Below are 26,401 nucleotides of genomic sequence, written 5' to 3' on the forward strand. Positions count from 1 at the left end.
AGTACAAGTTTTGTCATAAGTCAAGTGTCCATATATATGTGGGTCTGGTTTTAGGCCCTAGTATGTTCCATTCATTAATTTGTCTATCCTTGCAACAGTTCAACGAAACTATAACTGATACAACTTTTAATAAATTTTATTGTCTTGCAGTGCAAATTCCTCAGACTAGATCTTTTCTGAAATGATCTTTAGCTATTCTTGGCCCTTTATATTTCCATTTGAATTTTAGAAATATGCTGATTTCCACAATATTCCTATTGTGGTTTTCGCTGAGAATGCAATGAATCTATAGATCAGTTTAGGAAGAATTGGCATCTTCAAAATACCAAGTCTTCCAATTCATGAGCACAGGATATCCCTCTATCTATTTAGGTTTTCTTTGATTTCTCTTCACAATATTCTATGAATTTCTGTGTAAAACTTTTGCACAGTTTTTAATCCCTCTTTTCCCAAGTTATTAGATGTTTTTTGATGTGATGTGAAGCCATAATCTCTCATATTTCTTTAAAAATTATTTTTGTTTGTTATTCTATATAGAATTACTTTATCCTGGAAATTATATTGTATGCATAAACCATGCTAAGTGTACTTCTAATTAATGATTTGTGGGTTACTTTGTATATCCCACACATTCAATGTTAGCATAGGAAATTAGAACTTTATTTCATCCTTTCCAGTTATTTAATGTATTATTGTTTTCCCTTGCCTCATTGCATTGGGTAGTGACTTCAATACAATGTTCAAGAGTAGTAGTAATTATGGGAATCACAAAGGTAAAGCCTCATCAACTCAGTATTAAGTATCATATTTGCTGTAGGTTTTACTAGGTTCCCTTTATAAGATTAAGGAAGTTCTATTGAACTTTTTGAAAACCATGAATAACTGTAACATTTTGTCAAATGTTTTCAATATTCATTAAGATGTTCATATGATTTTTCTCCTTTAATTTTTAATGTGTTATATTACATTGGCTTTTAGATGTTTAATTATCATTAGATTCCTGGGAGGAAATAATTTGTTAATGAGGTATTATCATTTTTATATATTGCTGAATTCATTTCCTAAAAGTTGTTTAGAATTTTTGCAATAATTTTTAAGAGTGAAAATAGGCTATAATTTATCCTTACTTGTAATTTTCTTGTCATATTTTATTATGAAGCTGATGCTGGTATAATATTACAAGTTGAAGAATGGTTCTTTATTTTTTATTATCTATAAGAATCTGTGTACAATCAAAATAATTTCTTCTTTAATGTTTAAAAATTTCACCATTTAACTCATTTAAAATTGCAGTTTGCTTTGTAGGAAACTTTAAACTTACAGATAAATTCATTTAATATGTATTAAAATATTCATAATTTATATTTATTTTTATACCCATTACAAAATATATTTACCTAATAATTAGTTCATCTCTTCTCAGTGTTTAAATTATTGACATAAAGTTGTTTGTAGTATCCTATTATAATCTTTATTTTTATACTGAATGAAACAAATTAGAGGTTTCATTATAATGCAGTATTTTCTAGTAATAAGCTCCTGATTCTATGTTAGTTTCCTTGATGTGTTTTGCATTTTAGAATTTCTTGGCAAACATTTAGAAATTTCCTAATATATCACACCTAAAACTATATTGTTCTATAATTCTTCTTTTATTTTTCTGGTATGCTTTTAAGTGTGCTGGTCTTATTTCTTCTCAATTGTGAGCCTTTAAGGAAAGAGGCTATGGGAGAAGAAAAGATGGCCAACTAGAAACATTGCTTGTTGGACCAATCCAGCTGGAAGGTAGGATGTTGGGCTGAGGAGAGCGGAGATGAGTCACAGCTCAAGTGTGGATCACGGAGAGAGACAGCAGAGATGACCGAGGACCCCACGGAGAAAAACTGAGAAGCTGAGAAAGAAGATAGCTACACGATGAGTGCAACTCGCACTCTCTGGGGAATGGACACACCTGAAGCTCTGACTGGGGGGGGGCAGGACATGGGCAATATATATAACCTGAACTTTTGTACCCCCATAATAAGCTGAAATGAAAAAAAAAGAAGATAGCGAGAAGATAGTGGCATGTATCATACCCAGAGAGGCTCGGAGCCCAGCGAAAGGGTAAGGGGAGTTTCCCCTCCCCCACCTACCTGCCTTCTGTGAACAGCAGCACACAAAGTATATGGAAGGCTTTTCCATCCTCAATGAACCCAGGCACAGCAGCTAATTAGGAATAATAGGGTGAACCAGCAAGCCCTAGGAGTTTGGGCATCAATAAGGGCCATCCATCAGAGAGTGCCATGAGAAACCAGAGTGCTAGCTTTCTTGCACTTAGACTTTCTCCCCTGCGTCTCCCAAAACCACTGCATCCCAGAATGCAGTTTGAGCTCCAGCCAACTGGGAGCTGCGGCCCCTCCCCCACCCATTGCAACTGTGAGTAGCTCGAATAGAGCAGCTCACAAACGGTTGCTTCTCTAGGGCAGGTGAGCATTCCAGGCTCAGCTCACCACAGAAAGTGGGGCCTGCCACAATTTGGGAGCTACCTGCCCACCGGCATTTTGCAGGATTGTGTCCTGGCGGCTTAGATAGGCGGGCTGGTCCCGGTGTCCCCCAGACATGAAAGCGATGCAGGGAGATGCAGGAGAGAGGTCTTGGACCGGGACTCGGGTGGTGAGGAAGCCCTGGCAGACACTTCAGATGGGAAAGTGGTGGGGGGGGGATACTGAGAAACAGGGATCTGTGAGCACACCCACCCTACCCCCTGCTTTAGAACTGCCATATTGGGTAGGAGTGCGGCATTCAGAGAGAAATTGTCTGGCTGCCAGTTCCACAGTAATCAAATGCCTCAGGTGCACTGGCTGAAAGAGAGTGCTGGCCCCTTCCCCCATCATTAGAATAGGGAGTACAGTTTGAGCCAACATATACTCAAATAGCCACTTCTGTCTGGTGGTAGCGTGTCCCTGGCTGAGGTCCCTGAGGATAGAGGAGTCCAATATTCTCCATTTGGAGACTTGTGGTGGAACAGGCGTGCACAACTGGGGAATCTCCTGCCTGCTAGCATTTCACGGAGTGACACACCAGTGAGTCAGACACAGAGTGAGAAGTTCTAGAGCTGGACTTGGGTGGTAAGGAAACTCAGGTGGACTGGTTTGATGGGAGTGTGCTGTAGGGCTCCAGGGAACAGTGATTTGGGAGGGCACTCACCCTTCCTGCAGAGGAACTACACTAGTGGAAAAGTGCAGAAAGAGCCAAGCCCAGGGCCTTGGCACTCAAGCGTTTACACCCCTCCTTTAGGAATAGGCTTCTTGGTTTGGAGAGCTTGTCCTGAAACCTATCAGTGGCTCCCCTAGAGAGCTTTTTGACATGTCACTGTAATTCATTCTTCATAACTAATATTTTGCCAAATTCCATCAATTTCATTTTTATAACGTGACTTTCCTTTTCCATCTTTACATCTACTTCTAAAGCCTCTAAATTTTATTTCAAAATTATGTACAAAGTACATATTTGTACATAAAAGTACAAATGTATTGTGTGACCAGAGTGACACATGTTGTAGAGACAGAAATAGAACAAAATGTTCAAGCATAGATTTTTTCCTACTCTGGCCACAATTCTACTATCCCCTTCAGAAGCAGAAAGTTTATGCTTCATCTCCCCAAGGGTTCATAAATATAAAAATGAACATATATTCTGTGTAATCACACATTATAAAACCCTGACTCTTTAGAATTTATAAGTTGGTGAAATTCACCTTCATTTTAGGAAATCAAGAAAATATTAACAACTAGGTTGTTCATCATGACCCATTGATAGGGTCATCTGAGAAATGTCACTACCTACATTTAAAAAGGAAAACAAGAAAAATAGAAGAGTGACGTCAGCAAGAATGCTGAATAGGAAGTTCTAGCCATTGCTTCAGAAAAATACAGATTTGGACCAAAATATCTTTATGAGAACTCCAGAATCCAGATAAGTTGCAACACCTCAGATGAGCACAAAACTGAGAAAAACAGCATTAAAATAGGCAAGAGCAATTTCATTTTACCCATTTCAGCCATCTTCAAAGCTGGCACAGCCAAGCACCAAGATAAATCCACTCAGCCCATGATTTCTTTCTTAGGAGAATGGGTGAGTGAACCATGCATCCAACATATACAGCCTTTTGGGGCACTGCCTGAGGGACCTACTTCTGTCTCACTTCACTCAGAGCACTGAGGCAACTAACATAGTCAGAATACTTGGAGGCAGCTAACAACAAAGAAAAGGGGTGGGGGCTCTCAGCAGCCTGCAGAGTGTTGCAGGATTGAGAGAAAGTGTATAATCCTGAGACTTCTTCGCCAGGAGAAATGAAGAGAAGTCAAATTTGCACTCATTTTTGGGCTTTCCAGTGCACTACCCCAGGTAAAAGGAGTGGATGACTCTCAACAGCTGGTACAACTCTGCAGGATTCATAGTAGGTGCACAATATGAGACTTTTCCTTCAGGAGGGAGGGAGAGAAATGGAGCTTGTATACAACACCCTAGCATTTTAATGCATCACTCTAGAGAAAATGGGTGGGAGGTTTACAAAGGCCTGCATGACTCTGTGAGATTAAAAGTAGGCACACAAACCCAAGACTTTTCCAACAAGAGAGATGGAAAGGAGCAGAATGTGCACATCCACAGAAAATGGTTGAAAGGCTGCCAGAATCTCAAGCCGGGCTGTTAAGTGAAGATGTTTCCCTGCAAAATTCAGTCTGAAAAGACTGCAAGAGGGAGCTCATTCTTCAAATATGCAAACACCAATACGAAGCTACAAGCAACATGAAGAGTCAGGGAAATACAACACTACAAAAGGAGAAAATAAATCTCCAGCAAACAAACCTTAGAGAAATGGAGATCTATTTAATTGCTTGACAAGAATATAAAAATTCATTTTAAAGAGGCTCAGTGAACTAAAAGAGAAGACAGGCAAACAAGCAAAATAAAAAAAATAACATGAAGAAAATAAGAATATCAGTAAAGAGATAGAAACCTTAAAAAAGAATCAAATAGAGATTCTGGAGCTAAAACATACAATAACTGAATTTGAAAATTTAATAGAGAGCTTCAACAGCAGGCTTCACCAAAGAGAAGAAAGACTTAACAAGATCAAAGACAGGTAATTTGAAATTATTCAGTCAGAGGAGCAAAAGAAAAAATAATGAAATAGAGTGAAGAAAGCCTATGGGACTTATAGGACAACATCAAGTGGACCAATATGCACACCATGGAAATCAAAGAAGAAAAAGAAGAAAGAAAGAGCCAGAAAGCTTAATTAAATAATAATGGTCAACTTGTATTCTAATGTTATAAGTCCCAGATAGAACAAAGGAAAATATATAGATTCTAGTTATTGAAAGAAAATTATCATATTGCAAATATGTACTATTATACTGAAAGAAAGGGCCTTGCAATGAGATAAATTAAATGGAGGGGATATATTTTCTCAAGACCTTATATATTTCCCATGTCACCCCAAATATGCTTGCATAAACATATTCATTTTACTTTATTTAGAGGATTCATTTGATTTCTACTTCCTTTAATTATAATTATTATCATTTTATATGCATTTTTCATTAAACACTGTCATACATCTTATTTTATAATTGGACACTCCAGATAAGAAATATATAAAATAAAAGTTAGCTTTGGTTCTCACACCTCAATATAAACAATCTTACATTTGAGATTTAAAAAGCAACCTCATTATCATTTTCAAAAAGATTTATTAGATACTTGCACAAAGTTATCTAAAGATTATCCGTGACCTCTAAAATGAAATAAAAAAAAATAAAAACTTATAATTTAAAACAAAAAAAATGAGCATGCACATCCCTTTGAGACGTTACCTATATATAACTGTTAAAACACTAGCAGGTATGTAATACTGGCTCTTCTTTATTCCCAAAGAAGTTTTTTTTTTTTTTTTTTTTTTTTGCCACACTCCTATATTTACCATATTGGCATTTACTTTATAGTTATTTGTGTGATTTTTCTTATGTCCTCTACTAATCTGTGATCCCCTTAGAGGTTATATCTAACATGCCTAGAATATAATAAGTATTCAATATATAGCAAATATTAGTTAAGCATATTACATAGTATTAGACAAGCATAATACTTTGTGTGTAAAATGCAAACAACAATATTAGAATGACTAGAGCTTTATTATTTATTCCTAATTTCACTTAGTCATAATCATTGAACCTGGATGGGTATGATTTGCAAATAATCATTTAATGGACAAAATTTAAAAACACATATATATTTTTTTCTCAAAGCATATGAAAAAGCACAAAACTTAAATAATTTATTGCATAGTTTCGTAATTCACAATTAAATGGGAGTTTGTAAATTCAATCCATCAGGGTTTATTACAATATCAAACTGGGCCATACACTGGAGCCATTGATCCCACTATTCTCACCAAAACAGAGAAATTTGAACCTATTTATATTGTTTGTGAAATTATTTCTGTGCACATCCATGTTCCTTCCTTCCTTTGAAGAAAGGGTCTACAGTTTTATACAATTCTCAAGGGATCTATGAATCTCCAAATATTACTGTTCTAAAGCTAGAAACATGGTAGTCAGTTTTGACCTCTTTCTCCCTTCACTCTTCACATTCCTATTCATCCAGTCTTATCAATTTACCTCTCAAAGTATCAATTAAAATTGTCTCCTTCTCTCTGGGCTCACTGTCTTATTTCGGATCCTCATCATATCTCTTAACTCATCTTTCTGTCTCTAGTTTTATACCCCTCTAGCCCATCACCCATACTCCTTCGGGAATGAACTATCAAAAAAAATCTTATTAGGTAGTTTCACTTCCTAAAACCCTTCACTGATAACAATTATGTAAGATAAAATTCAAATCTTTCAGCATTGTGTTATGGTAACTACATTAGAAAGGGAACAAGCTTTTTCAAGTTCCATTTTGAAATGTAGTCTGAAAAAGCAGTCTGTTTCTTTGTTCTGTCTATTGTATGCAAAAAGAGCATTGCCCTACAGGTTAGCTGTGTCTCCTTAGATCAGGCATCTCTTCTTAGGGATCTCTTAGGGTTTCTGTTAGCTGAATTTTATCAAGATCATAAAGTATAATAAATTACAAATATACTGATATTGAACATATAGTTTACTTAATGATTATTTTAAACATATGAACATGAACATGTGTGGAAATATCTCTCTCTCTCTTCCCCCCCCCACACTCACAATTCCTTAGGCACAGTGAATTTGAACCAGTAAGAAATACATAATCAAAACCACCTTTTGAATACAGGGGTGATTCCGAGCACAATACAGAAACTTTCCCTCAGATTCATTTTGGCAGAGCCCCCACTGTACTTATTTCTGAGTTCTATGGAATACAGTTTATCTTCATGAAAATTCTGAAAGAGCTATTTTACTAAACTCTTTAAAATTCGGGGATTCGGGGCCACAAGCTGCATTCTTAGAGACTACAATAATTTTTCCAAAAAGGAGAGAATCCCTATCGATGTCTAGAGAGAGAAGGGACCTTGAAGAAAACAAATATTTTATGGGAAATCATAAGGGCTTTTTAAGGTGTGAGATGTAAACTTACTCTTCTGTCTTTCAAATGGAATAATCAGTAAAATCTACATTAATCAAAAGGCTTTGGTATCAAAGTGTTCTAAGGGGATACTCAAAGTATTAAAATCAGTATCTAGGTTCAAATGGTAGAAATGAAGTTTGAGGATTACAAATGCACAAATTCAGAGTTTGTAGCATATCCAGAGAGTGGTATGCAATAAAAAAGGGGAAAATTACTATAACTGCTTGACATGAGACTCAGAGGAACAAGGTTTTTACACCAGGTTAGAGGAATGATGCTCTGTAAACATCAGGAAAGGCAAAGTCAATGGTGAGTCTGTTTCTGAGTTTTAGCAGCACAAAGTGTGGGAATATGAGTAGATTCAACCTAAAAGAGATTTGGGAAAGATAGGGATCTCAAAGAAGAACTCAGTTACATTTATGGAAAAAAAGTGATAGGGCCTCTGCAATGAGATTCATTTTTAAGTCTTAAAACAGTGAAAAGCCTAGGTAAGGGAGGAAACATTAGAAGGTTGGGGATAGAAAAAGAAAAGTTTTCCATATAAATGTGATCAGTAAAGAAAATACATCAGGAATAACAGAGAAGTGAAGCCTGACAGGTGCCAATCGTTGCAAAGTTTCCAAAAGAATGAAATATTCACCCCTTTCTCCCATCTCACCCCCAAAAGAATTAGTTGCTGCCCTTATTTCTACAGAACTATGGGCATATCTTAATTATAACAATTTATAAACTGGATGAAAATTATTTCTGTCTCTTCTACTAGATTGTGGTCTCCTCCAGAATACTAATAATTTCATTTATTTGCCTTATTACGTGGTCCCCTTACTTAGAATATAAACACTATTAAGGCAGAGACTAAGTCTTTCTTATTCACTCTTCTATACAAAATATCTAAGATGGTAACTGAGGCCAGGCGCAGTGGCTCACGCCTGTAATCCTAGCACTCTGGGAGGCCGAGGCAGGTGGATCACTCGAGGTCAGGAGTTAGAGACCAGCCTGAGCAAGATCGAGACCCCGTCTCTACTAAAAATAGAAAGAAATTATATGGACAACTAAAAATATACAGAAAAAATTAGCTGGGCATGGTGGCACATGCCTGTAGTCCCAGCTACTTGGAAGGCTGAGGCAGGAGGATCGCTTGAGCCCAGGAGTTTGAGGTTGCTGTGAGCTAGGCTGATGCCACGGCACTCTAGCCAGGGCAAAAAGAGCGAGACTCTGTCTCAAAATAAATAAATAAATAAATAAAAATAAATAAATAAATAAATAAATAAAATAAGTTAGTAACTGGCATATAATTAAGATTCAATTAATATGTATTGAAAGAATGAACAAAGCAATAAATAATTGATAATTTCTAACTCAAGTGTCTATAAAAGTGCCTGGTACATAGTATGATCTCAGTAAGTATATAGTCAGTGGATGAAAAGATGGATGGATTCAATAGATTAAGATTTTAGCAGGTCCCTCTAGAATTGGACAAATAGAAGTAAGGGGGAGGGTGGAATTGAAGGAGGGATATTGTTGTGGCCTTTTCAGTCTCTAATGTGTGGAAATTGTTAGAGTGAGACACACATTTATTTTTGTTATGTTAAGAATGTACCCAGTCTAATGGATATCAAAAGGAGAAGATGCATGATTTTTGGGGGTAGCTGAAGATTGCTTAATGTGTTAATGTACTCTATTAGTTAGTTCTGCAGAAACATTAGCAGAGAGAGATTAATGATTGGTTAACTTTCTCAAAAAATATTGTTCTTGCTTCATTGATAAATATAAACACCATTGTAACCTAGAGATTAATGAGAAATTAAATTCCTTAATGAGAATTAAAAATTCCTGTTAACTCATAACAGAAATTTTAGGTAAGAAGAGAATATTACTCAGCTGGCTTTTTCTAGAAAATTTAATCCTAAGGATAAAAAAATATATTTTTGGTAATTTTGAGGCATTTATAGTGTTTTTAAAAATTCTGTCATAGAATTATATAAAAACTTTTAGCTAGAATATAAATTCTTTTGCATATCACCTGTAGCTGGTTCTTAGCATATTGTCAAATTTCAATAAGGATGCATTAACTGAAATCAGGTTTGTTTTTTACACTATTCACAGCATGCATTTATTATGTAAATTGTTCAAATCTTAATACTCGTGTTGCATTATTTTATATATATATATATACCCAAGAAACCACTTCCTAAATCAAATTATAGAATATTCTCAGAACCCTAGAGAGCTTCCTCAATTCCTTTAGAGTCAATACCCTACTAGAGATCAACACTATTCTGACTTTTATCAAATAAAATAATTTTGTTTTTTTCTTAAAGTTTATATAATATCACATGGTATGTGTTATTTTGTGATTGGCTCCTTTTGCTTATCAATACGCTTGAAAAATTCGCTCAGATTATTGTGTATGTATATACATAATTTGTACTTTTCTTTGTGTTGTGCATTATTGCATTGCATGAATTCTATTACATCAATAAACCACAATTCATATATCCATTTGTGATCTAGAATTTGTCAACAGATTCTTAGACATGACACCAAATGTATGAACAACAAAAAAAATAGATAAATTGGACTTAATCAAAATTAAAATCTTGTATATTTCAAAAGACAGTATCAAGAAAGTGAAAAGACAATCCACAGACTGTGATAAAACATTTCCAAAATATATCTTATAAGGTACTTGCATCTAGAATATATAAAATGTTTTACAACTCAATAAAAGTCAAATAACACTATTAAAATTAGTAAAGGATCTGAACAGAGATTTCTCTGAAGAAAATATACAATTGCATAGTAAGCATATAGAAAGATACTCTATAAAAGTAGTCATCAAGGGAATATCAGTCAATAATACTGTAATTTCACTAGTATGACAAGAATAAAAATGTCAGAAAATAAAAGATGTTGATGATGATGTAACGATACTGGAACCCTCATACACTGCTGGTGGGGCTGTAAAGTGGTACAGTCACTTTGGAAAATAATATGGAAGTTTCTGAAATGGTTAAATACAGAGTTACCATATGCCCCAACAATTCTACTATCAAGTATATATCCAAGAGAAGTGAAAACGTATGAAAACAGAAAATCTTTTTCATACATGTTCATAGCAGCATTATTGATAGTAGCCAAAAGGAGTGCCATTGTCAAAATGTGTCCCCAAAATTAGTGTGTCAGAAACTTATTTCTCAACGCGACAGTGTTGAAAAGTGGGAGCTAATGGAACACATTTAGTAAAAATTGATAAGTTGGTTCTAAAATTAAATGTATAATTTTATATATTTTCCAGATTCTGATATGAGCTAAAGACCTATGTAAGTAGTAATCTACTGACATATGCATTTGAATAGCTCAATGGAATCTTAAACTCATCATGCTCAAGGCAAAAGTCATGATTTACCTCCACAAATGTATTCTTCTTTCAGTGTTTCCCCCATTTAGTTGCACTGACCAGAAAACCAGGAATCACCTTAGATATCCTCTGTTCACTTACATTTCATACTTAATCTATCATCAAATTCAACTGGTTTTACTTCCAATGTTTTTCTTGGTAACACCAACTTTTCTTCATTCTCTCCATTCCGGTCCAAGATACCATTCTGGTCTAAGGTACCTGCCATACTGTAATAGTCTAATAAATGGTCTCTCATTTACACTCTGCCCCACCCATTCAAGTAGTTCTCTCCACTGCAGTCAAAGAGATATTTAAAAACAAAAAAAAATCTAATCATATTCCTGTGACAGACACTATTGATTGTATAAACATAAGGCAAAGTCATTTGTTCTTTTTTGCTATGTAGATCCCATATTGTTCACTGTTTTCTAAGACATTATGTCCTTCAGAGAGGGCTTGGCCCCTTTCCTGATAGAGTTGGTGAATCTTCATTGATTTAACTCGTGTATTCTGGTTTTATTTATTTTGCCAAGGAATTGTTTTGTTTTTGTTTTTTTTTTTTTTTTTAGGAATGGGCATGTGGTGCCATTCTGTTCAATGACATATGAGTGGAAGTAACCTGAGAATCCCCTTGAAAGGTTTTACTCACTCTTAAAAAGGATCCTGAGAAGGGGATGTCCATTGTTCCTCCTCTAAATATTGACATTAGCAAATGATGCCTAGAACTGTGCCAGCAATTTAGGACTATATGATATTCCAGTTTAGGAGGACAAACAAACAAATACAGGATGGGTAAACTCAAAAACAGAGGGTTTTTCTGTCCTTGATGACTTTGTTTAGTCAGTGAGTTAACTAACCCTGGAATTCCCCTATTTCTGGAATTCTTATGTGAGAATAAATAACATATTTACAGGTTGTTTTTCTGGTTGGATGTTCTGCTACTTACAGATGAAAGATACTAAATGCTATATATACATACACTTGTTTAAAACCTAATCATACTGACTGGTATACATATACCCACTGGCTTAAAACTATCAATGGCTTCCAGATTTCTCTGAAGCCAAAATCAAGATCATTAATATGATCTATAAAGCCCTTCACAGTCTGGCTATTATCTTATTCCACAGATTAATCTAACACAACTTTTTGTTTCACTGTTTTCTTGCCTTCTTCCAATTTGTCCAATTCCTTGTGTTCTCCTGCCGTAAGGCCTTTATTAGGTTGCTAGGGTTGCTATAACAAAATACCACAGTCTGGATGGCTTAAGCAACATGACTTTATTTCTCACAGTTCTGGAGGCTAGAAGTCCAAGACCAAGGTGTTAGCAGGTTTGGTTTTTCCTGAGAATGCTCTCCTTGACTTGCAGGCTTCTTGCTGTGCCCTCACATGGCCTTTCCTCTATGATTGCACATTCTGGGTATTCTCCAGCCTCCTAATCTCTTCTTATAAGGACACCAGTCAGATAGTACCAGGACACACTCTACTTTTAATTTAATTACCTCTTTGAAATCCCTATCTCCAAATGCATTCACATTTTTAGGTACTGAGGGGTTAGGGTTTCAACATATGAATTTTGAGGGAACACAATTCAGTCCATAGCAAGGCCATTTCAATTGCTAATTCTTTCTGGAACAGTTTTTTCCACCTCCACATTCCCCACCTCCTTCCACCCCCACATGGGCAACTTTCTTAGATTTCTAGTTAAGTCCCACTCATGCTGTATTAAATAATTAGATTAAGTAATTGTCTATGGGACTCTTTCCCTAATTCACAATTTGCCAGTGCAATTTGTATTTATATATTCATTACTTTAATTGTTATTATATGTATATGCTACTTAATGATGAGTAACACACAAGTGACAGGCATGTAAATTTTGGCTCATCAAAGTACTTGTATTTCTTACCATAATACCCAGAATGCAACACATGCTTAATATATAATTTTTAATGAATATATGCCTGAATGATTACTACATCACATAATTGACAAATGTATTGTTTTCCAGTGATAGTTTCTTATTCATATTTTTATCCTCATTGTCTAGCACAGTGATTAGAATATAGTAGGTACTCAGTTTATGTTTTCTTTTTCTTTTTTTTTTTTTTTTTTGAGACAGAGTCTCGCTTTGTTGCCCAGGCTAGAGTGAGTGCCGTGGCGTCAGCCTAGCTCACAGCAACCTCAAACTCCTGGGCTTAAGCGATCCTCCTGCCTCAGCCTCCTGGATAGCTGGGACTACAGGCATGCACCACCATGCTCGGCTAATTTTTTCTGTATATTTTTAGTTGTCCATATAATTTCTTTCTATTTTTAGTAGAGACGGGGGTCTCGCTCTTGCTCAGGCTGGTCTCTAACTCCTGACCTCAAGCGATCCACCTGCCTTGGCCTCCCAGAGTGCTAGGATTACAGGCGTGAGCCACCACGCCCGGCCTTATGTTTTCTCTAAAGGAATAAATAAACAGTAAATGAATGTCCCTCTTGTTCTTTGAGTAAATATAGTTTAGCATGACTGGTTGACTGAAATTCTAATAAACTTGGAACTCAAATTTAGTCTCCAAATTTATTTAGGCCTTCTTCTCACTTGTTTTTCTACAGTCATTATTTCTTTTCCACACAGCACTGCATTTTTCTTTTTTATCTCCATACCATTTCAACTCTATATCATGACTCTCATTCCCTGCCTAGATTCTGAATTTGATACCTCTATTTGATACTAACTACACATAAATATTCAATATTTCTTAAAGATACACTTCTTATTTTCCTATCTCGAATTTCTTGCACAACAGCTCAGTATGGGGGTAGGCTTCACAACCATCATGTTTAAGTTTTATAGCCTTTGGGAGCTCATAAAGGCCAATTCTTCCTCAAACTTGACCATTTCTGACTTAGGAGGAAGACTGAACAAAATGAAGGTGCTTCATCACCTAAAATGGTTAAAAACTAAGCCTTTATTTTTGAAATGAATAGCATATGTCTTAGCTTTTCAAAACAAAAATGTGTGTGTGTGCACACTCAGACAGAGGAGAGTGAGAGAGAGAGATCCCCAGTAAATATATTTGCTAATGAGAATTCTGATGTGTATGAAACATAAAAAGCCTATAATTTACATATGCTACCCAAAATTAACCCAAAAGTTTTAACATCCTCTTATAAATAATTATGTAGATAAATGAGAAGAAATAATGAAAAAAGTAGCTCTACAAGTTTCTAACAAATAATTGACAGAAATGACTTAATGAATATGTTTTTTTTTTTTTTTTGAGACAGAATCTCACTTTGTTGCCCGGCTAGAGTGAGTGCCGTGGCGTCAGCCTAGCTCACAGCAACCTCAAGCTCCTGGGCTCAAGCAATCCTCCTGCCTCAGCCTCCTGAGTAGCTGGGACTACAGGCATGCACCACCATGCCCGGCTAATTTTTTCTATATATATTTTTAGTTGTCCAGATAATTTATTTCTATTTTTAGTAGAGACGGGGTCTCACTCAGGTTGGTCTCAAACTCCTGACCTCGAGCGATCCACTCGCCTCGGCCTCCCAGAATCCTAGGATTACAGGCGTGAGCCACTGCGCCTGGCCTGAATATGTTTTAAGAATTTTGCTATACATATATAAAAAATATAAACACAAATGATGGCTATAAGTGTGCCCATCATCCAAATAGTGTTCATTGTTACTGGTAGGTAGTTTTTTGTCCCTCTTTTCCTCCCCCTCCCCCTGCTTGATTTCTGCTGAGTTTTACTTCCCTCTGTGCACTTGTGTGCTCATTGGTTAGTTCCAATTTAATAGTGAGTACAGGTGTTGTTTGTTTTTCCATTCTTTACAATGGAAATATTAGGATAATGGTCTCTGGTTCCATCCATGTTTTGATATAGGTTTACAATGTGGAGTGATTAAATCAGGCTAATTAACAAACACAAAAAAAGACAAATGATGGACACTTTCAATTCAGCAAACATCAACTTGTCTTAGTCCATTTTGTGCTGCTATGACAGAGTACCTGAGAGTAGATAATTTATAATGAACAGAAATTTATTTGGCTCACAATCCTAGAGGCTGGATAGTCCAAGATTGAGGGGGTTGGCATCTTATGAGGGCCTGCTTGCTGTGTCCTTCCATGGCAGAAATTAAAGGGTAACGGAGGGCAAATGAGAGAGTGGAAGAAGGGTACCAAACTTATCCTTTTATCAGGAAGCCAATTAACTAACTCACTCCCTTAATAATAGCATTAATCCATTCATGGGGGCAGAACCCTCATGACCTCATCACCTCTTAAAGATCCCACTTCTCAACACTGTTGCATTGGGAGTTAAGTTTCTAACACACGAACTTTGGGGAACACATTCAAACCATAGCATAGCCTGAAATTATATTTATATTATTGAGAGAAAAGTTTAAATCATATAAATCAGCAGTACCCAACCTTTTGGGAACCAGGGACCAGTTTTATGGAAGACAATTTTTCCATGGACTGGGGCGGGGGGAATGGTTTGGGGATGATTAAAACACATTACATTTATTATGCAGTTAAACCTCTCTGCTAGTGATAATCTGTATTTGCAGCTGCTCCCCAGTGCTAGCATCACCACCTGAGCTCCACCTTAGATCATCAGACATTAGATTCTCATAAGGAGCACACCACTTACAACCTCACATGCACAGTTTACAGCAGGGTTCGTGCTCCTGTGAGACTCTAATGCCACTGCTGATCTGACAGGAGGCAGAGTTTATGTGGTAATTTAAGTGATAAGGAGTGGCTGTAAATACAGATGAAGCTTTGCTTGCTCACTGGGTGCTCTCCTCCTGCTATGTGGCCCGGGTCCTAACAGGCCATGGACTAGTAGCAGTCCATGGCCCAGGGATTGAGGACTGCAGATATAAACAAACCCTTTGAAGTAAATCAGTGAAAAATAGATTTTATAAAAGAGATAGTAGTTTCATTCTAAAAAGTCTAAAAGGGTCCATAGTGTACAGTTTGTTTCCTGGCATAAGGTCCCAGCTTTCAGTTGGTTTTCTTTCTGATTTGTTATACAATGTCTTCTGACTGAAAAGGAGCACGATTTTTTTTAGACCAGAGACTCACTGGTTTTCACTCCTATGTTAAGATCCTGATTGTGCTGGGTCAAATCAAGCTCAAAGATTCATGACATAGGAATTTGGATTTTTAGGTCATAGTTTAAGATGAGTTTATTTAACTAGGAGAGATTCAACATTAGGAGAAGGGAGGAGGAACTAAATAACACTATATTTTTTTATCTATTGCTCAATAATAAAATATTGTCAAACTTAGTGGCTTAAAATAGCATTTAGATCACTCAGCTTTTGTGAGACAGGCACAGATTAGCTGGTTCATGCAGCTCAGGGTACCTAACAAAGTTGTAATTAAGACATCTGCTGGAGCTTCAGTTATCTCAAGGCTCTCAGTGGGTCTGGATTCACTTCCAGGCTCACGCATATGGTTGTTGGCAGGTTGCAGATCCTGTCTGTTGACCAGGGATATCATTTCCTGGCCATGTAGGCTCTTTGATAAGGCTACACACAACATGGCAACTTGCTTTCTCCAAAGTGAGAGCTCCAATGACAGAGAGAGAGAGAGAGAGAGAGAGAGAGAGAGAGAGAGAGAGAGAGAGAGAGAGAGAGAGAGAGAGAGAGAGAGAGAGAGAGAGAACACATATCTGAAACCACAGAGCTTTTGTAACTCAATATCAGAAGTAAGATCCCATCATGTCTGCCATATTTTGTATATTAGAAGCTATTCATTAAGTCCAGACAACATTGAAAGGAAGGGAATTACACAAGTGTGTGAATTCCTAGACTCTGGAAATACTAAGATCTATCTTAGAAGTCATCTAGCAAAAAATACCATAGAAAAGGAAAACAGGATAAGACCAGAAGGAAAGAATGAACTATAGAACCCTATCACATTATATCAAGCATTTTTTGACCTCAAAATAAAAATATGATCATAAATAGTTCTGAATTCTTTCAATAGTTGCCAGATAGATATTCTTCTTTGTCAGGAGTCATAAAGCTGTGGCCTTCTGCCCTGCCATCTGTTTTTGTAAATGACGTTTTATTAGAACACAGTTATCTCCACTTACATGTTGGCTATGGCTGCTTTTGTACTAAAACAGAGGTGAATACTTGCTACTGAAATTTATGACTGGCAAAGCCTAAAATATGTGCTATCTGAAGGGCATTTTTTTAAATTATCGTTACTGATTCAATCCCTTTACTTGTTGCACGTCTATTCAAATATTCTATTTCTTATTGAGTCAGTTTTGGTAGTTTATGCATTTCTTTTTTTTTTCTTTTTTTTATTGATACATAATAATTGTACATATTCATGGATTACATGTTACATCTTGAAACAAGCACACAACATACAATGATCAAATCAAGGTAACTGGGACAAGATTCACCTGAAACATTCATCATTGCTTTATGTTGGGAGCATTTGAAAACTTCTAGCTATTCTGAAATACAGTGAACTATCGTCAACTATAGTTGCCCCATTGTACCACTGAACATCAGAACTTCTTCCTTCTAGTAAACAGAATTACCCCTTCACCAACATCTCTTCATTACCCCATCCCACCACCCTGATCAATCTCTAGTAGCCACCATTCTATTCACTACTACCTTGAGATCAATTTTTTTTAGGTCCCATATTTGAGTGTGAAAATGAAATATTTGTCTTTCTGTGTCTGGTTTGTTTCACTTAAAATAATGTCCTCCAGATCTATCCATGTTTCTGCAAATGACAAAATTTCCTTCTTTTTCATGGATAAATAATATTCCTTTGTGTACATACACCACATCATTTTTATGCATTCATCCCTTGATAAACCCTTAAGCTGATTCTGTATTTTAGCCATTGTGAATAATGCTGCAATAAACACTGAGGTGCAAATATCTTCTGGTTACATTTTATGACTTTACCTCACCCAAGTGAGGTTTAGAGGCATGCCCTTCCCCTCTACAATGCTCACCATGTCTGTGACCCTTAGTTGTGAGTTTGTCCCCACCCCCCCGACCCCCTAATCCCTGGAATATTACTACGGTGTGAGCACCATAGTGTTGATCACCTAACCCCAGTGAGATTGGCTGCTATCAAAAAATCCCAAAACAACAAATGCTGGTGAGGATGTGGAGAGATAGGAACACTCTTACACTGCTGGTGGGATTGCAGATTGGTGCAACCTCTGTGGAAAAGAATATGGAGATACCTCAAAGAGCTGGGAGTGGAAATACCATTCGATCCAGCAATAGCACTGTTGGGCAAATACCCAAAAGATCAAAAGACATTCTATAATAAAGACATCTGCACCTGAATGTTTATGGCAGCACAATTCACTATTGTAAGGATCTGGAAACAACCCAAGTGCCCGTCAATTCATGAGTGGATTACTAAAATTTGGTACATGTTTACAGTGGAATATTACTCAATTATAAGAAATGACAGTGACCTAGCACAGCTTATATTTTCATGGATTGAGCTTGAGCCCATTATCGACAGTGAGGTCTCACAAGATCGAAGGAATAGTCTACACATACACTCGCTGTCAAATTAGTTTGTGCATTTCTAGTAATTTGTACATTTCATGTAGATTATCTAATTTGTTGACATATAATTTTCCATAGTATTCTCTTATAATTTTATTTCTTTCTATAAGTTTGGTAGCAATATCTTCATTTTTATTCCCAATTTTATTTATGTCCTCTATTTTCTTTTCTTAATATAGTAAAAGGTTTGTCACTTTGCTATTCTTTTCAAACAACCGAACTTTGGTTTTATTTATACCTTATTGTTTTTTCTATTCTCCACTTTGGTTATCTCTCCTCTAATCATTATTATCTCTTTCCTTCTCCTATCATAGGGTTTTGCTTGATCTTAACTTTTTAGTTTCTTAGGATGTTAATTTAGGTTGTTCATTGGAGATCTTTCTTCCATTTTAGTGTAAGCATTTACAACTATAACTTTCCCTATGAGAACTGCTTTTGTTGCATCCCAAAAGTCCTGGTATGTTGCGTTTATATTTTCATTTGTCTTGAAATATTTTTTAAATTTCCTCTCCAATTTTTTCTTTGACCTATTGATTACTTAGAATTATGTTGCTCGATTTCCATATATTTGTGAATTTTCCACTTTTCCTTCTATTATTGATTTCTAGTTCTTTGTTCCATTTCATTGTGATCAGAGAATATAAGTTATATCATTTCAATCTTTTTACATTTATTGAGACTTGCTTTGTGGTTTATCTTATGGTCTATTCTGAAGAAAGTTTCATGTGCACTTGAGAATAATGTGAATTCTGCTGTTGTTGGGTGGAGTCTTTTGTATATATGTGAGGTCTAGTTAATTTATAGTGTTATCTAAGTCTTCCATTTGTTTGTTTATCTTTTGTCTATATCTTCTGTTCATTATTAAAAATGAAGTGTAGACTTCTCAATTATTATTATGGAAGTATTTCTCTCTTCAACACTGTCATTTCTTCTTTATATTTTGTCATAAGTCTAAATTGCCTGAAATTAATATATCTGCTCCAGCTCTCTTTTGGTTGCTGTTGCATGGAATATCTTTTCCTATTCTTTTACTTTAAACTTATTTGTTTCTTTGGATCTAAAATGAGTCTCTTCTAGATCTATTTTTTTTTTTTTAAGACAGAGTCTTGCTTTGTTGCCCGGGGCTAGAGTGCTGTGGCGTCAGCCTAGCTCACAGCAACCTCAAACTCCTGGGTTTAAGCGATCCTCCTGCCTCAGCCTCCCGAGTAGCTGGGACTACAGGCATACGCCAACATGCCCGGCTAATTTTTTCTATATATATTTTTAGCTGTCCAGGTAATTTCTTTCTATTTTTAGTAGAGACAGGGTCTAGGTCTTGCTCAGGCTGGTCTCTAACTCCTGAATTCAAACAATCCACCCACCTCGGCCTCCCAGAGTGCTAGGGTTACAGGTGTGAGCCACCGCACCCAGCTGCTTCTAGATCTTATATAGTTGCATTCTGGGATTTTATTTATTTGCCAAGCTCTGTGTGTTAATTGAAGAGTTTAATCAACTTACCTTTAGAGTATTTACCTGTGAGGATTTACTTCTCCCACTTTATTAATTGGTTTCTACACATGTTATATCTTTTCTGTTCCTCAATTCTTTCATTATAACCTTTGTGAATATTTTCTAGTGTGTCATTTTTATTCCCTTTTCATTTTTTTATATAATTTTTGGATATTTTTTAGTGATTGCCCTGCAGATAGCAATTTATATCTTAATTTATAACAATCTAGTTTGGGTTAATATAATTTAATTTTAATACTATATAATACTTTGCTTCTATATGACTCCCTGACCCCCATTATTTTGTTATTTTCACAAATTATGTCTTTATACAATATGTGTCCATCAACATAGAGTTATAATTATTGCTTTTTGTAATTGGCTTTTAAATAATATAGGAAAAAAAGGAATCCCAATCTAAAAATACATTAATACTGGTGTTTATATTTAATTATATAGTTAACTCTGCCATTGTTCTTTAGTTTATCAGGTGGATTTCAGTTATTGTCTATTGTTCTTTCACTTCAGCCTGAAGTCTCCTCTTAGTATTTCTTGTAAGGCATATCTACTAGTAACAAACTCCTAGTTTTTGTTTATCTGGGAATGTCTTATTTCTCTTTCATTTCTGAAGGCTATTTTTGCAGGAAATAACATTTTTGAATGACAAGTTTTTTTTTTCTTAGAGAACACTGAATATATCATCTCAATGCCTTGTGTTCTACAAAGTTTCTGATAAAAAGTCAGTCGTTAATCTTACTGAAGATCCCTTGTACTTGATGAGCTGCTACTCCCTTGATTTTTTTTGCTATGGATCAAATCTAACAAAAACAATCTAATAGGTACAATTGCAAGTCTTTCATATGTGCCTGCATTAAATAAAAAATCTACACAATTATAGATTAAGGAGGAATTAGGTTCTGATTCAATATAGAAAATGTAAAAAGTGTGAACAATCAGAACTATATAAACCCCCAAGAATTGGTGGGATCACTGTTACCAAAGGCGCCCAAACAAAAGCTAAATATACCATCACTTTTTGAGAAGAAAGTAATTAAGATTCATGCCTCAGACTGGGATTGGACTGAATGATCTATGAGAGACCTTCTGATATTTGATAGTCTATGATTCTTAGATATTGTAATTGCTATGGAGGAGCTGAGTAGTTGGATACATGGGCTTACTATATTTGTCAGCTTAAGCTATTTTATACTGCAGTGAGAAACACACTCAAAATTTCAGTGTCTTACAAAAGCAAAGATTCATTTCTCCCCCACTTTACAAATGTTTTGTAGGTAAGTTTTGGCTCTTCTCTGTGGTTATTGATTTAAATTCTCAGGCTAAAGGGGTAGCCCTTATCTAAGGATTGCTTGGCTTACTGCAGAGCAAAAAGAGTAATGGTGAAATCACACAATGTCTCTTAACACTTCTACTTGGAGGAGACATATGTCTCTTCCACTCACATTCCATTAGCCTAAGCAAGTGATATGGAAAGTATGACAGCAATATGGTAGAGATGATAACCTTCCTACCTGAATAGGCCCCAGGGGGATAGACATGGACTTGGTAGAATGGGGAAGAGAATACTGTGAACAAATAATATAATGTACATCGGTGATATACAGTAATTCCACCCAGGAATGATTTTGCTGTATGTTGAGCAGGCCCAGGTGATATAATTTTGTAGAGTAAATCCTCTTTATATATGTCTCTTTTCAGAGTATCAGTGATTCTACTTTCAAATGAATTAATGTGAGTTCCTCTGAAACATCAGTGGCACAGAAGAAATGACAGTTTTTTTTTTCATTTTTTTTTTTTTTTTTTGAGACAGAGTCTCACTCTGTTGCCTGGGCTGGAGTGAGTGCTGTGGCATCAGCCTAGCTCACAGCAACCTCAAACTCCTGGGCTTAAGAGATCCTTCTGCCTCAGCCTCCCCAGTAGCTGGGACTACAGGCATGTGCCACCATGCCTGGCTAATTTTTTTTCTATATATATTTTTAGTTGGCCAGATAATTTCTTTCTATTTTTAGTAGAGATGGGGTCTTGCTCAGGCTGGTCTCGAACTCCTGACCTTGAGCTATCCACCTGCCTCGGCCTCCCAGAGGGCTAGGATTACAGGCGTGAGCCACTGCGCCCGGCCAGAAATGACAGTTTTGATTGAGGCAAGAGGGTTAGAGAAAATTCTCAGCTTCCAATTTCCACCCTGGATTGACCAGAATAAGAATGCTTTAAGAACAGTGTGAGGCAAATTTCTTGTCCTGAGCTATCTCTAAGGGAGAACCTAGCCTCAGATAATTAGATTTTTTATTTGCCAAACACCTTTGTTACTGGTTATCAACCTCAAGTCCTTTTTTTCTGGTTTAAACTGTGTTTCATTTTTGATCTATTCAGTCCTGATCTTTGTTCTATGGCTGGCTGGCTGGCTCTTTAATTAGTTCTGGCTGTTCTGTTACAAATACTTGATTTTCTTGCTGTTTTGTCACTAATACTCTTTATTCAAATGTATTCCTAGTGTAGACTTATAGCCTTTATTGCCTAGCATCAATTCTTTTTTTCATTTTCAGTTCCCTAGCTCCTACTTCATTCTGATTGAATAACCTACCCATCTGGTTATCCATCAACAGAACCCCTTAATTTCTCAGCTACTGGTTTAGTCACTAGGTGTTGCTACTCTAGGTTTAATTCTTATGAATCACGTCACTGATTCTGGAAAATGGGATTATTCTGAAGAATACAGACTGACAGGAGAAGGGGGAAGGCTTGGAAACCAGGGAGTAGTTGGAAATAATTTGAAGTTATAGAAGAAAATGGGCATTATTTATAGAATTAGGCCCTGGAGGAGGGTGAGGTTGAAGGAATCCTTTGTAAATATTGAAGTGTTATCCTTGGAGGAAAAAAAATGAAAACTGTGAAGGAGGAAGAAATGAGAAAGGAATGGGTGCTCCTATAGGCAAATGTATGATATACAGTATAATAATTGAAGGAGTCCGTTCATGATGGCCTCATTTTGCTCTTTGAAGAACGCTGAGAGTGAGGGGTAGATGGAAGACAAAAGACTGAACTAAATGAATATTATTTGGAATAACTACTTCAGGAATTGCTTAAGAAGCTATCTAAAATAAGACAAAAAGACATATATAAGGAATATAGAGCATTAACCAGGTATTAACTGACATTTCAGGAACAAGAAATAAACAGGAAGCAGAAAGGAACCTAAAAACCATCAGTGAATAGAAGACTTTTTTTGTGCAATGAAACCTAAGATGAACCTATGGGTTTATTTTGTGCATTTTAAATTTACCTAATGCTAATACTATAATATTCCCTGGATTACCATAGATTTTTAAAAACTGGTAGTGCAAGGAAGTGGAAATCTAAGAATTATTTTCATGGCATTTTTACATGCCAAATCCAAAGAGAATAAAAATAATCCATATTTAAATGAATGGAAGAGGTACAACTTCACAGCTGGAAACTGGATTTGACGGTAGGTAGCAGTGGTAGACTATTTCCTGTGGAAATTATCACAAAGTAATACAGTAGCAGTCGAAACAACACACTTTGTAACACATTTTACAGGCTTCATTTATCTGTTAAATGAATAACAAATCTACTTAAGCCGCAGTGCCAAGATATGCTTTCTCTCATCTCAAATGCATTTTTCACATTGCCTTAGTGATAATTGGGGCAAAAGTGTTACAAACAAATAGAATGTCTTTTATCTCAATTCCTGCAGTGACACTACTAGCTAAAGTTTCTATTTGGTTTTTAAGAAATTTAACTTTTAAAATTCATGTCAACAATGAGACATTTAGAAAATTTATTTATAATCCCCATAATTAAATCCATACACTGGGTAATTTATATGAAATATGAAAATGTAGGAGAATATGGGAAAATGTTTGATATATTGTATTTATAAGTAAGGTATTTCCATGTGATGACAAATTTTGTAATGAACTTTGTCTGGTCTTGCCAGATTTATAATGCTAACAAAACCTTTCAATTGAAGTTCAAAATTTTATTTCATTTGCAAACATCTATTATCCCCTAAGAATCCATTGGGGTATTATTTTTAAAAGGTTATTGAAATTGAAAGTAAGAAAATTAAAGGATAGATGGGTTTAAATACCAGGAATATAAAAATTATAAAAGTGCTAACCTGGATTTTTGATTGGGAGACAGAGATGAAGGGACAAGTACTTTACACTATTTATGTCACCATGATATCTCATTCTTATACCATGTAACATGGTTATGCATGTATTGTCAGATGCACTATGTGATTCAACCATTTGTGTGCATCTAAATTAAAAAGCAGAAGGAATGACCAATTGCATATTGAATGTAGCACTATATATACTTTCTTTTCAACATCAAGGGCATCTCGTAATCTAAGAGATAGACATAATATAACATTCTAAAACAAGAAAAGGCACTGAAGGCAATCATAATCTATAGATTTCTGCTGGAACTGGTGCCTTTTCAAATTACCTAGGCAATATGCATAAGTACAGTAAAAATACTACTTCTATAAAATAAAAATATAACTATCCTTCATGTCTAGAAAAAGAAATAATTTACTTGTAAAAATGTCTGCTCATGGGGTTAGATCTACACTGCAAATTTCACCCTGACATATTTGGCTTTGATTGATGGCCATGAATGCCAACTTATTTAAACACATGTGAACACACACTCAATTCAAATCTTGTATATGAATTGATTATTCTTTGACTTTGCTCAGAAAATAACATAGTTATAAAACACTTAGTGACAAGTACCAGATTACTGATATTAGTGTTTTGTAAGTATAGGCAAAAATATAAATATTATACAGTTTATATATTTATAATATAGAGAATTATCTATCACCTATAAAAGTCACAACAAGGGAAAAGACAGATAGTAACACATATATAAAAGTTATTAAATAGAGAAAGCCTTTAGTAAATTATAAGAACAGTTTTTTAGGTGGGCACCTTTTAAGTGGAGATGTACTCTGTAAAAGTGCTTAAAAACATAAAAAAAATCTTTTAGTAAACTATTGGAAATGCAGTGCTAAAGGGGGATTGAAAATTAAGAGAACTGTGTGGTAAAATATTTTGAAAGCAGAACACCTTGGAATATGAAATGTTACCCTTTTAAATAAAGCTTTAAAAAGTTATTTCACCAACTCATATTGATGGTTAGGCCTGTCATAATGTTAACATTGAGAAAAAAGGCTTTGATTAAAAGGGGGAAAATTAGGAAGGCCTAGGTAGTCAAATGTCTATAGTTCTCTATGCAGATTAGATTATTATCAATAACACATCAATCATACTTTTGCCTCACGTTTATGATCACTCTTTCCACTGCTAAAATTTATTTTCTCTAATATTTGTGTGATACATCCTCTCAGTTTATTCATTCTCTGCTCAAATGTCCCCTTATGAGAGAAAATTTCACAGACAGTATGTGTATGTATATATGTTTATATAACATATATATTACATATTTAATATATATACTCTATATATATAATAACAATGCACCCACAACCCTGTATTCCTTATATCCACATATCCACCTGCTTTATATTTCTCCATTGCATTTATGACTATCTGAAAAAAAAAGTTTTGGTGTTTATTGTCTGACTCATCCCAAATAGGATGTAAGCTCTTAGAAAACAAGGAAATGTGGGTATGCAAAATAACCAATGTATATTATATTTATATTTACTTCAGAGTTATCTATCATCTATCGCCATCTATCATCTTTTTATATATTCTTATTAATATCTTTGACTCTAATTCAGCACCACAAGATTTATTTCAGATTCCTCTTGTTTACTGTAACTTCTTTCTCTCTCATGGATCTACAATATATTTATTTATTTGTTTATCCCTAGTATAGTTGTAAGAAGTTCCGTAATCTTTCTCCCTGAGAAAAAAAATGACAACGAAAGTATGTCATGTTTATAGGTCCTTTTGTCTTTAGCCTTTACAATATCCAATCAAAACAGAAGTCTACCCCCACAAAATAATTCCGTTTGTGCAATTCTTTGTGGTAAACTGGTTCTCCAACCCCATACAATTGTTACCACTGACCTGTGCTTCATCAGTATAGTTTTACCTTTTGGAAAATATGCAAATGGAATCATATGATATGTAGCTTTTTGTCTGGCTTCTTTTATTAAGCAAAATACATTTGCAATACACTGATCTTGTTGCATGCATCAATTGTTCATTCCTGTTAATTGCTGAGTAGTATGTCATTGTGTGAATGTCTGACAATTTGGACATCTATTCAGAGTTTGAGGGACATTTGACATGTTTCCAATTTTTGGCAAATATGAATAAGCCTTATATAAACAACTGAATA

General features: G+C 35.5%; 1 pseudogene; it reads right to left on the bottom strand.

Moving 5' to 3' along the window:
* Window positions 1-1,748: 1,748 nt before the first annotated feature.
* LOC123628178 overlaps window positions 1,749-26,401 on the bottom strand; it is a 43,955-nt pseudogene continuing 19,302 nt past the window's right edge.

Source organism: Lemur catta, chromosome X, assembly GCF_020740605.2.
Source record: "Lemur catta isolate mLemCat1 chromosome X, mLemCat1.pri, whole genome shotgun sequence".
Classification (NCBI taxonomy): Eukaryota; Metazoa; Chordata; class Mammalia; order Primates; family Lemuridae; genus Lemur; species Lemur catta.